The sequence below is a fragment of the Fukomys damarensis genome, unplaced genomic scaffold, assembly GCF_012274545.1.
Source record: "Fukomys damarensis isolate Sample0158 unplaced genomic scaffold, DMR_v1.0_HiC HiC_scaffold_23, whole genome shotgun sequence".
In the NCBI taxonomy this organism is placed as follows: domain Eukaryota; kingdom Metazoa; phylum Chordata; class Mammalia; order Rodentia; family Bathyergidae; genus Fukomys; species Fukomys damarensis.
In genome coordinates, this window is record NW_022900935.1 from 52,405,982 (window position 1) to 52,420,791 (window position 14,810).

Genomic DNA, 14,810 nt, shown 5'->3' on the forward strand with positions numbered 1-14,810 from the left:
TTTTTTTTTTTTTTTTTTTTTTTTTTTTTTTTTTTTTGGTACTGAGGATCAAACTTGAGACCTTGCACTTGTAAAGCAGGAGGCAGAACCACTGAGCTAAATCTCAGGCCCTTGGTCAAGCTGAATATTGAACACATGTGGGCCTCTGCTTTTGAGGGAAAAAGGCAAGGTTCCTCTTTTCACATTTTGGTGGGCAGTCGACCCACGAAGAAAACATGAAATAATTTTCTACAGTGGTTTCTGAAGAAAAATGAGGGTGTGTACATTGGACTGCCACGTGCGGAGTGTGCCTGTGTATGTGCATGAGGGGGATTACCAGCGTTAGGTAGGCAGAGAAGCTGTGGCATTTGTGCTGAAAGTCCTAAAACCCAGGAAAGAGTGGTCATGACACTGTGGAGGGATAGTATTCCAGTCTGAGTGAAAAGTAAATCCAAAGACACCGAGAAGAGAGTAAGCTGGATATATTTAAGTAACAAAAATGACAATTAAGAGCAAGTTAGCTAGTGTGTAAGGAGAAAGGTTCCAGCTGTGGAGAAATTTTGTCCCTGGTGCTTTGCCTCTTATTTAGTTAAAACATTTAAATTCTTTAATTTTTGTACATATTGCTATTTATTCCCACAGTATTTAAGTATTATTAATTTTTACTTATCTAATTTGAATTAACATAGTTTAATTTCTTGATGTCTGGAAAAACATTAATTAGCTTAATTACTTAGGTTAAGAAACAATATTTTAAAGAAGGTATTTGAACCTTTTAAATTTTGAAATAAGAATATTTAAATTATTATATATGAAGCCCCATTAAGCAGGTACTATGTAAAAAACCAATTAATCCCTTGTGATCACTTAATTTTATTACCTTTACTAATTGATAGCAATTAGTGGCTCAGTTGAATTCATTAAGAAGAAAGTGTGATCTGATATATATCCTTAGGGTTGTTGTTCTAATCTTAGACTGTGATAAACATATCTGCCTGAGTTACTTTCATGGGGATGGTACGATGGGAGAATAATTACGAAGAGGAAAACTTGTCAGTTGGTCCTTCTTTGTAGTTAGCAGCTGACGGTCCTGCTTTGCTCTTTATAGGCAAATGATACCCATCTTGTAAGACAACCTCATGCTCAACTTTTCCATGCAGTGTTACATGATCTTTTCTGTCCCCACCAGTTTCTTTTTTCTCTGAAATTACAGCCTCATTTTTTTTGTGCATTTAATCTGTTCTTGTACTACAGACTGAGGTATTATATAGGGCTGCTTTTATCCAAAAGGGAGTAGTAGTCTACAGAACAGAAACTTCCTCTTACAATTCTTTCAACCTTTATTAGGTAAATGGATACACTTGAGACCGTACTTTTAAGTGAAATAAATCAGACACACGTTATTATTGTGTTCATTAACACTTAAGGAAAATGAGGCATAGAAAATATAAATTATCTGCCCAAGGTTATACTCCTTACTGACAAAGCCATAATGTAAACCGAGGCTTTCTGGATTTAGGTCCCTGCTCAACCTTTGAGCTACATTTTTAAAAATTTAATCTAAGACAAAGTTGATGCAGTCTCTCAGAACAAAAACGCAGAAAAACAGGATAGGTAAGAGGTGAAGCAAATCATCCAGGGAGGATGAGCATGGCTCTCCATATAGAAGTCCAATGGAGAACAGAGAAATAAAAATAGAAGAAATTATAAAGAAATAACACAGGAGATTTTCAGAGTTAAAGGAGAAGAGACTCAATGGATAAATCTCTGTAAAGTTTTTGAGAACCAAGGACAAAGGGAAAATCAACATAAATGCAGTGGTTGGAGGTCAGTTTTGTTCAGCCAACTCTTGGTTTATGAAATCAGTTTTTTAAATGAGTTGTCACAGTTTAAAATACATATGATTTTATGCAAAAGTACGAATTTTAGGCTTGTCTTGTGTAGTTAGTAAATCTAGCAATAATAGGTCATATTTGCCCATGACAATAATTAACTTCAGCTACGACTGTAAAGAAGGAAATGTAGTCATAGCAAAATAAAAGCCTTCTTTGAGCAATATGTAAATAATCATAAATACATGACACTTATGGATGTTTAACTTTTAGAACTAGTTTATGGTTATGGGACAGTGCATCAGTGTCATCTAATTTGCTATTGCGATAGTACAGAAAAAGATGTCAGGTATGGAAGTGGAAGAAAGAATGGAAGATGAAGAAGGGTGAGAACATTGCAGTGTTAATATTGTCAAGTGGGGACCTATGTTGGTGCCCATTATAATAAAATAAAACATCAAGGTGTTAGTATATTACTTTGAAGTTACAGGGTTGAACACTGGAGTAACTGAGAAAACGGATAAAACTATACTGCAAAGAGTGAAAGAGAAGTTAAAGGAATGTGAATGAGCTAAATTTCCATTTGTCGTAACAGAAAACCATGAACAATGTCTAGGTCTGGTGAAATAAGAAAGAGCTATGCAGTGCGTTTTGTAGAAAGGTGGAAATAACTGTCAAAAAGAGAACAGAAATGGATAAAGAGTTGTGGCCACTACAGGACTAGGAGGGGAACTCACACTTGTACATGTACATGCACACACACACATGCACGTATTACTGATTCAGAAATTTAACTCGTATAGTATTTTTAGTGTTGTATTGATAGGTATATGTGAAACATAGTAATTACATTCTTTGTGGGGGATACTGAGGAATGAACCCTGAGATACATCCCCAGCTCTTTTCACGTTTTGAGACTAGATGATTAAGTCCGCCACACTGGACTTGAACGTGTGATTCTCCTGTCTCCTCCTCTCAGAGTGCTGGCTTTTCAGCTTTGTGCCACTGCACCCAGCCAAAAATTTCATTTCTTGGAACTGATTCTGTAGGAATACTTACACATGTGCAAAAAGATGTATGTTTACATGTGTTTGTGGAAAATTATTTGAAGTAATAAAAAAAGTTGTAAAAGAAAATTAAATAAATTATGCTAAATCTGCACTAAGGATACTGTGTGCTTCTATGAAAGATTGATAAGTGTATGTGCCAACATATGCATATTTATTAGATATATTGATAAGGAAATAAAGCACATCTCAAAACCCCATTTATGTAAAATTAAAATATGTGTTCATTTAATATACTTAGATATGTAAATTCAGTAAAATAAAATTGTGGATATTGCACATGTCTCTGACATAGGCGTGGAATTATAGGTTAGGGGTATGACAAATTGATACTTTCCTTTTTTTTGTCCTAAATAAACCTTTTTACTTTAAGTTTTCTGGGGAGCATATTGATACATTACTTGGATAATTAAAACATTAAAGTTATATATAGTAATACAATTATACTCTATAGCATTTTATATGGGTAATGAAGTTTGATTAATGAAATGGAAAATTAATTGAAATACTTTATATTATTTACATAAAAATAATCAAAAGACGAGAAGGCTAAAAGTGAAAATGAGACAGAGAAGATAAAACATCAGCAGATTATTTTTCAAAGGTGCCAAAATATGGGTATCTTTAGATTTTTTTTTAACTGCAAAAGCCACTGCTTAGGGGTTCTTTAAAGAAAAATGGTGTAATGGAAGAATAAAGCGGTTAATTTTTGATTAATACATGGTGGTATCTGAAAGTCATTCTGACACATCCAATTTAATAATACATAATTATACTGAAATATGCTTCAAAGAGCTATCGAGGCTATTCCCTGCAACTTTAATATTAAAAGATTCTTTGGGAAAATAACTTCAGGTATAGAAAGGTATAGAAAATCATATGAGTAGGTAGATCCTGGGTTCGGGGAGTAAAGGAATAAGAGAGAAACAGAAGTAATAATCTATATAAATAAGAGTATTAAAGAAGTGTAAGAAATGCGACTTTATTTGTTCTACAGTTATAAGGTATTCTGACATAATTCTGAGATTAAAAGCAATGTTAGAAGCACTAATGAAGAGAACAATTTTAGCTCCTCTTACTAAATTGTGACAAAAGGAAAAGAGGAAAACAAAAGGTAAAATTCTTTAACCAAATACTAATCAGAAAATATTGTTATTATGGTGTAAGCATAAGAAGTCAAAAGAATTCTTTTTGAGTGTTTTAAAACTGATATTTATATTTTGATGACAAATGTATAACCAGATGTAACCAACAGACTTCAGTGTTCATCTCAGCACGTCAGGAAGGATACAATACAAATAAAGCCAATTTGTGTTTGTGTTTTGATAATTTTGGCACAACACTGTTTTCAAAGTTGAACACGATAAGCAAAGCCACCAAAGAAAACTTAAGCATATTTTACTAAGTAAAAATTAGGAAATAATATTTGTAGCAAAATGTTAGGCAAATGGTGACTCTCTTTATTAAATTAGTCAATTTATAATAAATACAAATAATTAGAAGATAAATTTGGCAGGGGAATTTTGCTCAGTGGTGCCATGCCTGCCTCACAAGCACAAGGTTGTGAGTTCAATCCCAAGTACTGCAAAAAAAAAAAAAAAAGTAGGATGAGTCATAAGAAAATCATTAATATCTTAATAAATGACCTGTCAAAGAAACAGGCAAGACATTAATTGAATAAGCAAACATATAGAAACATCTTTAGTGTTGGTGTTAATAACAATGCAAAACAGCATGAAAAATAATGTACTATATAAAGTTAGTGAGAAATTAGTTAAATTGGTACTTTTATATATTGCTGGTGGAATTATAAACTATTGCAACCCTTTTTGAAAGGACTGATAGTATCTGCCAAGTTGTCAAATAATGTTTATCTTGTCAGGCCCAATTATCTTTAACTTCAAAATCAGGCAGAAATATTCAGCCAATGATGGTACTTTTAGATGGCACAATCATGGGTAAATCTTTACTCTCACTCTGTGGAAATACCACTTTTGTTGTAAAAATACATTCATATAATTTATTTGGAAATATGTTAAACTTCAATGGCTTTTCTCTGAATGATAGATTTTATAAAAATCTACCTCTTTGGTCTTTGTATTGTCTCTGTCAAAAATATTTAACACAGTAATGGTAATTGATGAATCGTTAAAGAAATGATACTATTAACAGAAGTTATATACGATTGCTTCAATTTATCTGCATTTTCTCTTCATGAAAAACAGATAATACAAATTAGGTTATAATTGGAATATAAAGCAACACAAGGGTATCTCAGCTTGATGTGGATTTTGCCCATTTTCATTCTTCCTGTATCTCTAAGACTGTTCATTAGAATCAGTCTGAGAATGAAGATCCCAGGCTGTAACTCACCAAGGCAGCAATGTAAGCTAGTACAGATTGAGAGTATTTATCCATATGATCGTACTTAAACTTTTAGTTCATTGTTTGCAGCAGAAAATGTGATAAATTTGGACAGTATGCTACCTCACTGCTTTAAATCTTTCAGGATTTTATTATAAACATTGTTATGAGAAATGATAGTTATATAGTAATATCTTACAAGAATGAGTATGCTTAAAAGGAAACTGATTGAGCTCATTTTCTTCTTTGAACAGGGGATGTGGGCTGGTAGGTAAAGAATGAAGAGTAGATGTAATGTATCTGTTCCGCCGTGAGCCATTTGACAAGATCCTCTATGAAGGCAATATGGGAAAATATTATTTGGATTTCAATACCTCTTTGTGGCTAAGTGATAGTTCAAAGGGCCATCTCTGAGTGATTCATGTCAACCTGAATTGAGATTTTCAACTGCCTGGCTATGACTGGATGATGATTTAGAAGTTTACTGGTATTGTTTAATATGTGTAATAAGAAAAATGTTAGTTTGCTGATGCTTCACCAGACTGGAATTAAGTAGATTATATTTATGGGAGTTGGATATAAAATGCCTGGTTTAGTTTATAAAATTATCTGCAAAAATATGAGGAGAGGTACAAAGATGATGAAAAAATAGAAATGGGGGTATGGAAGTGTATAGTGAATGAGATAAGAAAACAAGCAAGGTAAGAGGTGTGGTCCAAGTCTTGTTTACTTCTTGGATAAAATAAGGAGTAAGTCATTTCTGGTCATTACATTTTAAGAGGACACTCAAATATGTTCAGTAGAGAATTTCCAGAATATGGCAAAATCTGGAACTATTTAAAGGAGTAGTCTATTTTTCAAAGAGAAGAGTAGATTATTGAGAATTGAGTATTTAAGGTCTATGTTCCAGGAGGCATGAGATTAGGGCTATATTGCAATAATTCTAATAGTGCATAATTCTCAGGATCTGTTCTGGGCCATACAGTACTTGTCTTAGTTAATTTTCTCATTGCTGAGACAAAATACCCATTGCCCCCAAGTTAAGGGTGAAAAGATTTATTTAGCTCATGGTTTGTAGAGGTTTTGGTTCATAGTTGACTGACTCCAAGGCAGAGTGGCATGGCAGAAGGGCAGAAGAGAAATAGTTTATGGTGGGCAGAAAATAGCAAAAACAAACAAGAGAGCTGCAACAAGCCCCCTCTGTCCCTTATGTCTTAACCAGCATACCCACCCTTAGGGTGGGTGGCACTCATACCCTTAATTCTTTCACCCTTAATCCTAGCATTGCACCATAAATCAGTACCAGAATCACACACTCCAGATCCAGCTACACGGAAAAATCCCACCGATGACTGTAGTAAGCTTTGAGGGGACATCTAAACAGAAGCATAACATTCTGCCCTTAGTCCCCCAAAGACTCATGCACACCCCTTTATGCAGAAGGCATTTAGTTCATCTCCAGGAGTTGCCAAAGTTCTAACAGTTTCAGTGTTGCTGAAAAGTCTAAGTCCATTTCTTCTTGAAATTTAAAGCAAACTCTTATCTGTGAGCCACTTCCAACATACATTGACATAAGATAAACATTACCATTCCAAAGGATAAAAATGAGGGGAATAGAATAGAACAGGGCCAGAACAAATCCAGTATCCAGCAGGGCAAACATTAAGTCCTATACTTCCATGTCTAGCATCCCCAGCAATCTGTGGCAAAATATGAACTCCAAAGGGCTTGGATGGCTCTGCCCCTATGGCACTGCCCTTGGATGTAGCACCCAGGTTTCCCTCTTGTGCCATCTCTGCTTCCCCCAGGCAATTTTCCTTAGACAATCCATGTTCCTGGTTTTTCCAAATTCTGGGGTCTCTACTGCACCTTGTCTTCACACTCACAGCTTCACACACTGCCCTCTAGGGCGTACTGCCTGGCCTCCCAGGTCTTCTTCTTAACTCTGGGAGGAAGCTTTCCTGACTCCACAACTCTTGCATTCTGCATGCACCTAAAAACCAGTACCATGTGGATGAGGCCAGGGTCTGCTACCAGCTGGAGCAGTAGCCGGGCTTCCTTCTCTCTTGTCTATAGGGGTCAAGTGCCTGGATCACTGAGCACTCTGAACCCAATCCCAAGGAACAAATTTTTCTAGGCCACCACCATTCTGGAACAAGGTGCTCTAGGGCTCTCTCCTCAAAGAAAAGTCTTTCACTCTGAAGCTGCAAATGCTGGAGTCCTGCTGGTTCTTGTAATGTCTTTCAAATACTTGGCCTTTTTCTTGCCAGTCTTTTCACTGACCAATTTTTCCTGTTTCATCTTTCAGGACACAACTTTACTGGAGCTTCCTTTCTGGCCAAACTCAAAACATTTTAAACTGTTCTGTTGAACTCTTTGTTCTTGATTCTTAACATAAATCAACTAAAAGCCCCCAACAGTAACTAACTGTGTGATGGCCTCAACATTAGACTGCCTTGAAATTTCTTCTGTCAGATTAATCAGTCTCCTGCCCTTAATCTCAGACTCAGGCAAAGTCTCTGGACATAAGCAAAATGCAGACAAACTTTCTGCCAAGGCAAAACATACATTGTCTGGAATCTTACAACTGATTCTGGCGTCCTTCTTCCTAGCAGAAACCTCCTGAGCATGGTCTCTACCAGCATCATTTCTGTCAGCAGTCTGGTCTCCTGAACTCAGACCAGAATCTCCCTTCAAGTCAGTTTAAAGCTTTCCAGGGCTGCTTTTTCAGCTAGCATCTCCAAATCTTTCCAAAATCTTCCCCACAAGCCAGTTCCAAAGGCTCCTGAGCCACATGGGCAGGTAGTCACAGCATCAGCTCTACTCATCGTACCAATTTTTTTTTTAGTTACTTTTTTCATTGCTGAGACAAAATACCTCACACCTACAATTTAAGGGAGGAAAGATTTATGTATTTATTTATTATTATTAATAATAATTTTTGGTACTGGGGATTGAACTCAGGACCTTGCGCTTGTGAGGTAGGCGCCGTGCCACTGAGCTAAATCCCCAGCCTGAGGAAAGATTTATTTATCTCGTGGTTTATAGATGTTTCTGTTCATAGTTGCCTGACTCCAAGGCAGGGTGGCATGGCAGACGGACATTATAGAGCAGAAACAGTTTATAATGGGCAAAAGACATCAAAGGCAAGCAAGAGAGCTCAGCAAGCCTCTTTCTATCTTAGCTAGGCTACCCGCCCTTAATGCTAGCACTGCACCATGAATCTATCCCAGAGTCTCACACTCTAGATCCAGCCTCCTTCGTAAAGCCCCACTTAGAACTGCATGAGGCTTTGGCGGGGGGACATCTAGACACAAGCTGTGATGTTTCTCTACATGGATTACATTGGTCAGCCACTCTCCATCTTCATGATACTTTTGTGAGGTGGGTACTGCTGTTTATTATTCCCAGTTTGTAGCTATAAAATTGAAGCTCATCCATTTAAGTAACTGGATCATGGTCCTGCACTCACCATTAGGTGGTGCAATCAGATCCTGAGCCTCAGCCATGCTGCCAGCCTAAACTAAAAACGATCTCATGGAGTCTTGGGCCAAACTGAGCCTGTGTTATGTATGGTACTGTGAGGAATATTTTAAAGTATTTTAAGGTTGTTCTTTCCTAAAGAACTATTTGTCATGTGAGAAAGTAAGTTTCCCTATGTGAGGATGTTGAAGTACCCATCAGGAGTATTGTGGGTGGATGCTGCTTGTTCAGGGTATGTCATATCACTAAGGCCTCTTCCAAAGCCAAGGCGCTTCAGCTTGCTGCTCAGTTGCCAGGTTAGATTATCAGTCCCTCCCTTGGTAGAAAGAAGCTCCTCTCATTCTGCCGCTGATTCTTTCTTTACATACCTGGTGAGCTGGATCTCCTCATATGAAGGCTTTTGCCTACTTTCTTGGTTGCCATTCAAATGCAGGTGTGACAGCTTTTCTGTTATGTCTTACCTTTCTGTGAGAGATAAAACTATAAATCTGATTGTAGAATTTCTACCAGGAAGGGATTTAGATGCTGACCACCTTACTCCTCTCACTAGGGTAAGGCGACCTTGGGTCAGTGAGCAAATGGGGTGTGCATGAGGCTACATACGTGTTTCCCTGAGTGTTGGATGCACTTCACTGTTTTGTGAGAAAGCAAGTAGTTTTAATACTACAGTAATATTCATATTAAAACAATTATAGACTTTACTGTTTTATAAAATGCAAAGCTTGTATGAATTTTTAAGATAAAAAAGGACAATCCAAAGAAATTTCCAGCTTGCAGAGGCTGTATCAGGGCAGCCCTCAGATCCCCTGGGAGGTACTATTCATTTTTGCTGCTGCTGGGAGTACTTTGGTAGTAAGTTTTAAAAGTACTTATTCAGTCTAATTCCCACATTTTATAATGAGCTGACATTCAGAGGAAAGAATGAGTTGTACCTTCTAGGCCTCAGTTTCCTCTCCTGGTTTTAATTTTTGAGTCCTTTCCCATGTAGAAAGCCAATGTACCAGGAAATGTAATGAAGTAAAAAAAGCAAAGTGATATTTTAGAATGTCGCAGCCAAAATGCAGCCATAAAGCATGCAAACATGGAAAGAAAAACATCAAACACATGGGATAAATACTCACAGAAACATCCTGTAAAACCCAGGCTTTCATCAAGATTTCCTGTTTCTTTCCTGGATAACCAATTGGAACAAAAAGACAATTCTAATTGTCTTTTCACAAACCTTATTCATGTTGGAAATAAACAACTAACCAGGCATGCTAGGATTTCCTGAACTATGGAAATTTTTTTCTGGAAATCCTGTTATATCATTTTTAAATCTTATATTTCATATCTTTTCTTTTTACTACAAAGCCTTTAAAGAGAAATATAGTTCAGCAGATAAACAAGTAGTCAGATTCTCCAGAAGAAAATAATGCTTATTCCCAGTAATTAGGGAAAAAAAAAAACCCCTAAGAGCCAACCTTTTAAAAAAAAGCTACCATTATTTGAAACAAAATATTGTGGTATGGAAGACAGTGGGAGAGACAAAATAGCAATTATGCACAATAAGAAAATGGAAAATTTCAAGTTAAAATCAGCTGAGATATTTTAAAGGCAAATAGCATGTGATTCGCAATCCTTTCCTTTGCAAATAGTTCTCTTTTTAATGAGGCTCTTTGTTTCACTGGAATAGGAGACAGGAGAAAAAAAGAGAGGACACAAGAAAAGGTACTGGCATAGGGTCTCTAGAAGGTGGAGATGTATAGGCAGGACTCTCATCAGAGGTGGAGGAGGGGAGAAGAGAGACGAGCAGGATGGACACACAGAAGTGGAAGTTTGCAGAGTGGCCATAGACCATCATGAGAACTCACCTATTACTAAAGGCTTTTCTTGTGAGATAAGAGGCAAACTCATTTCCTGAGGCTGGAGGAATTCAGGGGCAGGAGAGCTGTGAGAGTGGGAATTGTTGGCGTTATTTTGGTGGTGACAAGGGTGATCTGACCAGAAAAACTTTTTAAAACTGTTTCTCTTCAGTGTTGAGGCCCCAGGTGTTGTTAATGACTATGAATTTGTGGGTCTTCCAAAAATCTCTTTGAAATGGATTTTCATATGATTTATTAATTTCTAGGCAGGTGTAATTTATTAATATGTAGTAAGTAGCTTTTATTCTGTCTTGGTTTTCTTGCTAGCCTTGTACTCTTGTTAAAAGTCTTTTACTTGGCTTTTTAAAAAAATTGTATTAAATAATTTTAGAGCCTCAACTATATACATATATACATCAGTCATGCTGCTCCTCAGTGGTCATCAAGACAAATGTAATCCGTAACCTAATAATGCTTCCAAATTATTTCTTGTAATAACCACCTAACTCAGAAATTCAGTTATGGCTATAAGTCACACATTGGTTCTAAGTACCCACTTCCTAACTGTTCATTTGGCAAAATCAGAGACCCAGGTACTGAAGCTACAGAGGTCCAGGGCTGGTGTTTGGATCCTGGAGGCATAGAACAGACACTGATTTTGTTTGTTTGTTTGTTTATTCATTTTGTTTTTTGAGACAAGGTCTCACTATGTAGTTGAGACTGACCTGGAACTCACTATGTAGCCCACGCTGGTCTCGAACTCACAGCGATCCTCCTGCCTCAGCCTCCTGAGTGCTGGGATTACAGGCGTGCGCCACCACGCCCTGCTGGAACAGACACTGATTCTTAGTTGAAGACAATGGAGGCAGGAGTTTCTTTTTCATTTTCTTTTTCCTGGAGATTTTTTTCATCTAGAATGAGAATTAAGGGGGCAAAGATAAAGGCAGCTGTAGTAGGAAGTGCATTTGTTTAGTTTTAGACATACTTCATTTTTCCCTCTGTGATAACACTAAGGCAAACTCATTATTCCCATTGCCTACATACATTTTTAGTATTTTTATATAAATATATTTTATATAAAAGTAAAAGTAATGCCTTCTTAATTCATTTACACGTGTTTATAGAGCAACTTCTTTGTGCTAAATAAACATTGTTCCAGGTGCTTGAGATGTGATAGTAAAGAATCTTTCTATCAAAATCTAAACCAAGGTAAGATGAGGTGACAATTGCTATGAAGAAAAAGCAAGAGAATACAATGGTTAGTTTCATGTAAAGTTATTTTATATGAGGTGTTATTTTAGATAAGTTGTCAGTGGGGGGATCTACCGGAAGTGTGGTATTTTAGTAAAGACCTAATAGAAGTGAAGGAGGAAAACACACAAAAACCTGAGGTGAGGTAAGAGCATTCCAGGCAGAGGGGAAAGCAGGGACCACAGTTGTTGAGGATGGAGTGGAGAGGGCAGGGTGGGAGGTCCACAGGTCAAGCAGAGGGCAGATCATAGCAGGGGTTATTGACTTTGGTGTCAAACTTGGGTTTCATGCCCAGTAGGATGGGAACCCAGGGAAGTGTTTTAGCAAGATCTGGTTTGTGTCTAAATGAACCTGTCCTGCTGCTTGTGGAGCCTTGATTGTAAGTGGAGACAGGAGAGGAATCAGGGACTCTCATTTGGAGACATGGCTGGGACTAAGACTGAGCTAAAAGCTGCAGAGCGTTTGCAGGTGGTCAGATTGGGGATCTATTTTGCAGCAGGACTTGTCAGTGGATGTGAAATGGAGTGAGAGGCCAAAAAGGAGCTCAGATGAGCTCAGAGTTTTCCAGCTGAGCAATCAAGCGAATGGTGGTGACAGACAGAGGTGTGACTAGTCGAGACACGAAGTCCCAGCAGTGAGCACAGGAGCACACTAACAATTAGAGATGGGAAAGAGAAGGAGGAAGCAGTAAAAGAGATCGAGAAGGAGCAGCCAGCGAGGTAAAGGGAAAATCTAAGTGTGAGCCGCATGCCATAGGTATTTCGGGAAGGAGGAAGTGAGTAACCATTTGATTCGGGTATTGCCAGAGAGGGAAGTTAGGTGGAGACTGAGATCTTACTGTTGGATTTGGCAAAGTCTTTAGCCACCTTCAGTAAGATGTAGGAACAAAATCCTGAATGATATGGATGAAGAGAGAGTGGGATATGAGCAAGACTTTTGAGGACATTTTAAATGGTAGAAGAACAGAGAATGGAGTGTTGGCTAGAGGGGTAGCTGGGGTCAAGGGAAAGCTTCTTTTAATCAGTGGCAGTAAAACACATGGTTGTTAATGAGACTGACCCAAAGGAGCAGAAAATATTGATGATGCTGAGAGCTATGATGCCGACAGCATCCTGCTTCGTTTGGCAAGAGGGGGTGGGAATGCCCTGCTCAGTCGGAAGGACTTGTCTGAGCTACCAGCAAAGCCGGCCAGCCATTTAAGCAAGAGGGGAGGCAGGGACTGCGACAGACAAGTGAATTTGGTGCTGAGGAAGATTAAGAAGCTCTATGTGTGATTTTATTTTTTTGTTGTTCCTGAATGCTGCATTGTTCCATTCAAAATAATGAGTAATTACTTACCTATTACTGTGATAGGTGAGGAAGGAGTCTAGGAGCTGATTGATTCATTCATCTTTCTAAATTCATCCTAGCTGGCAAATTGAGATGATTGTTGCATTTCATATTCACTGAAGAGCAGTGATATACTAGGTTAAGACAGATGCAGATTTTTATCAACAACTGAACGTTTTAGAGAAAGAGACATTAAAATATAGTTAAGGTATTTTCCAAGAAATGTGAACTTCATCTATAAAGGTGAATTCTTAATTTTCTTAATTTGTGTGACTTTAGTTGGCTGTTATTAAAGCCTTGGAAAAACAAAAAGTATTTGACTCTCTGAGTCCTTTCAGAGTTTGCCTGAGACCTGGCAGATAAACAGAGAACATAATAGCTAATTTTTCGGAAAGCATTAAAAGCTCAGGATAATTACTGTCACTCATTACCTGCAGGTGCATCGTGAATTATTTTGAAGTGTTAAATGGCAAAGACACCCACAGATGGTAGTACTTACTTCCAGCACTTTCTTTGATTATCAGCTTGGTAATCAGTGTAGTGTTTTCAGCCTGTACTTATCAGTGTATCCCGAGCTTCAGGAGCATCTTCAGGATTTGTCCCTGATGACTGCTGGTTGACTGGAGAAAGGAAAGAAGTGGTGTGTATCGGCAGGCCTCAGTGTCTTCTCCAACAGCAGTTATCACAATGATACACATTAACCTTTTAAATAAACAGCACTCGCATGGCTACCTGGCCTATTGATTGACAGATTTCATAAATGGCTGTTTTTCTTATATCAAACATTGAATCCTGGAGCCACACAGCCACTCACAGATGACACATCTATGTCTGCTCTTGATACACTGGCTGCTTTTTACTATTTTTTGTGGGGGTTTCTTTTAAGATATCAGAAAATCAGACCATATTGTAGTATATTCTGTGATAAATATACTTTTACTATGACTCCAAAGACCTGGAGTAGATTGTGTATGTGCTAATTTATCTTTTAGGGGCATAGTAATTATTTCTCACTTAATTGATGCCCACTAGCACATTTTATTGTACAACCTGTAATAGATTTTTTTTTAAAAAATCCAAAATCTTTTTGTAAAGATATAAGATCAGTCTAGTGAAACTGTCCAAACTTTAAAGTAGACCTTGTCATACTGCAGCTGTATTTCAGGGGCTCTGGAGTTCAGTAACTTATTTTGACATTGCAGGTGTATTATTTTGTGAATGTGAATTGCATACTGGATGATATTAGGTCTCTATGTCACTAAATAGAAAATACTAGAGCCTAATGTATCTGTTTTTTAGTGTGGCTCTTAATGCTCATAACTCTTACCTATATACAAGTAGTACTAAATTTCACAAACAAAAAATAAAAGCTTTCCGCAGCAAGCCCTTGATCAGGATGTGGTATAATATTGAACAATTATCTGATAAAACCTGAAAAGTCTCTATTTTAAATGGCTAATTCTTTAAGGCCAAATGTCCCTTGAACTATTAATCAGATGCTATATAAGTTTTGATAGAATTCAAAGTGTGTGAACTGTCCTCCATTCATCTTTTTAAAAATTGTCGCACATTTATAATCATTTCCAAGATAGTCTGCACTCCCACTCTAGTCTATTTTGTAATGTGCTCCCTTGTACGAGCTTTGGGTTTGTCTTGCTCTT

The 14,810-nt window shown here is 37.4% G+C and overlaps 1 protein-coding gene across 7 annotated transcripts in view; it reads left to right on the forward strand.

Annotated features, from left to right (window-relative positions):
• The window catches only part of Cep112 (centrosomal protein 112), a 521,506-nt gene that overhangs the window by 226,127 nt on the left and 280,569 nt on the right, over window positions 1-14,810 (forward strand). The gene's annotated exons all lie outside the window — the stretch shown is intronic.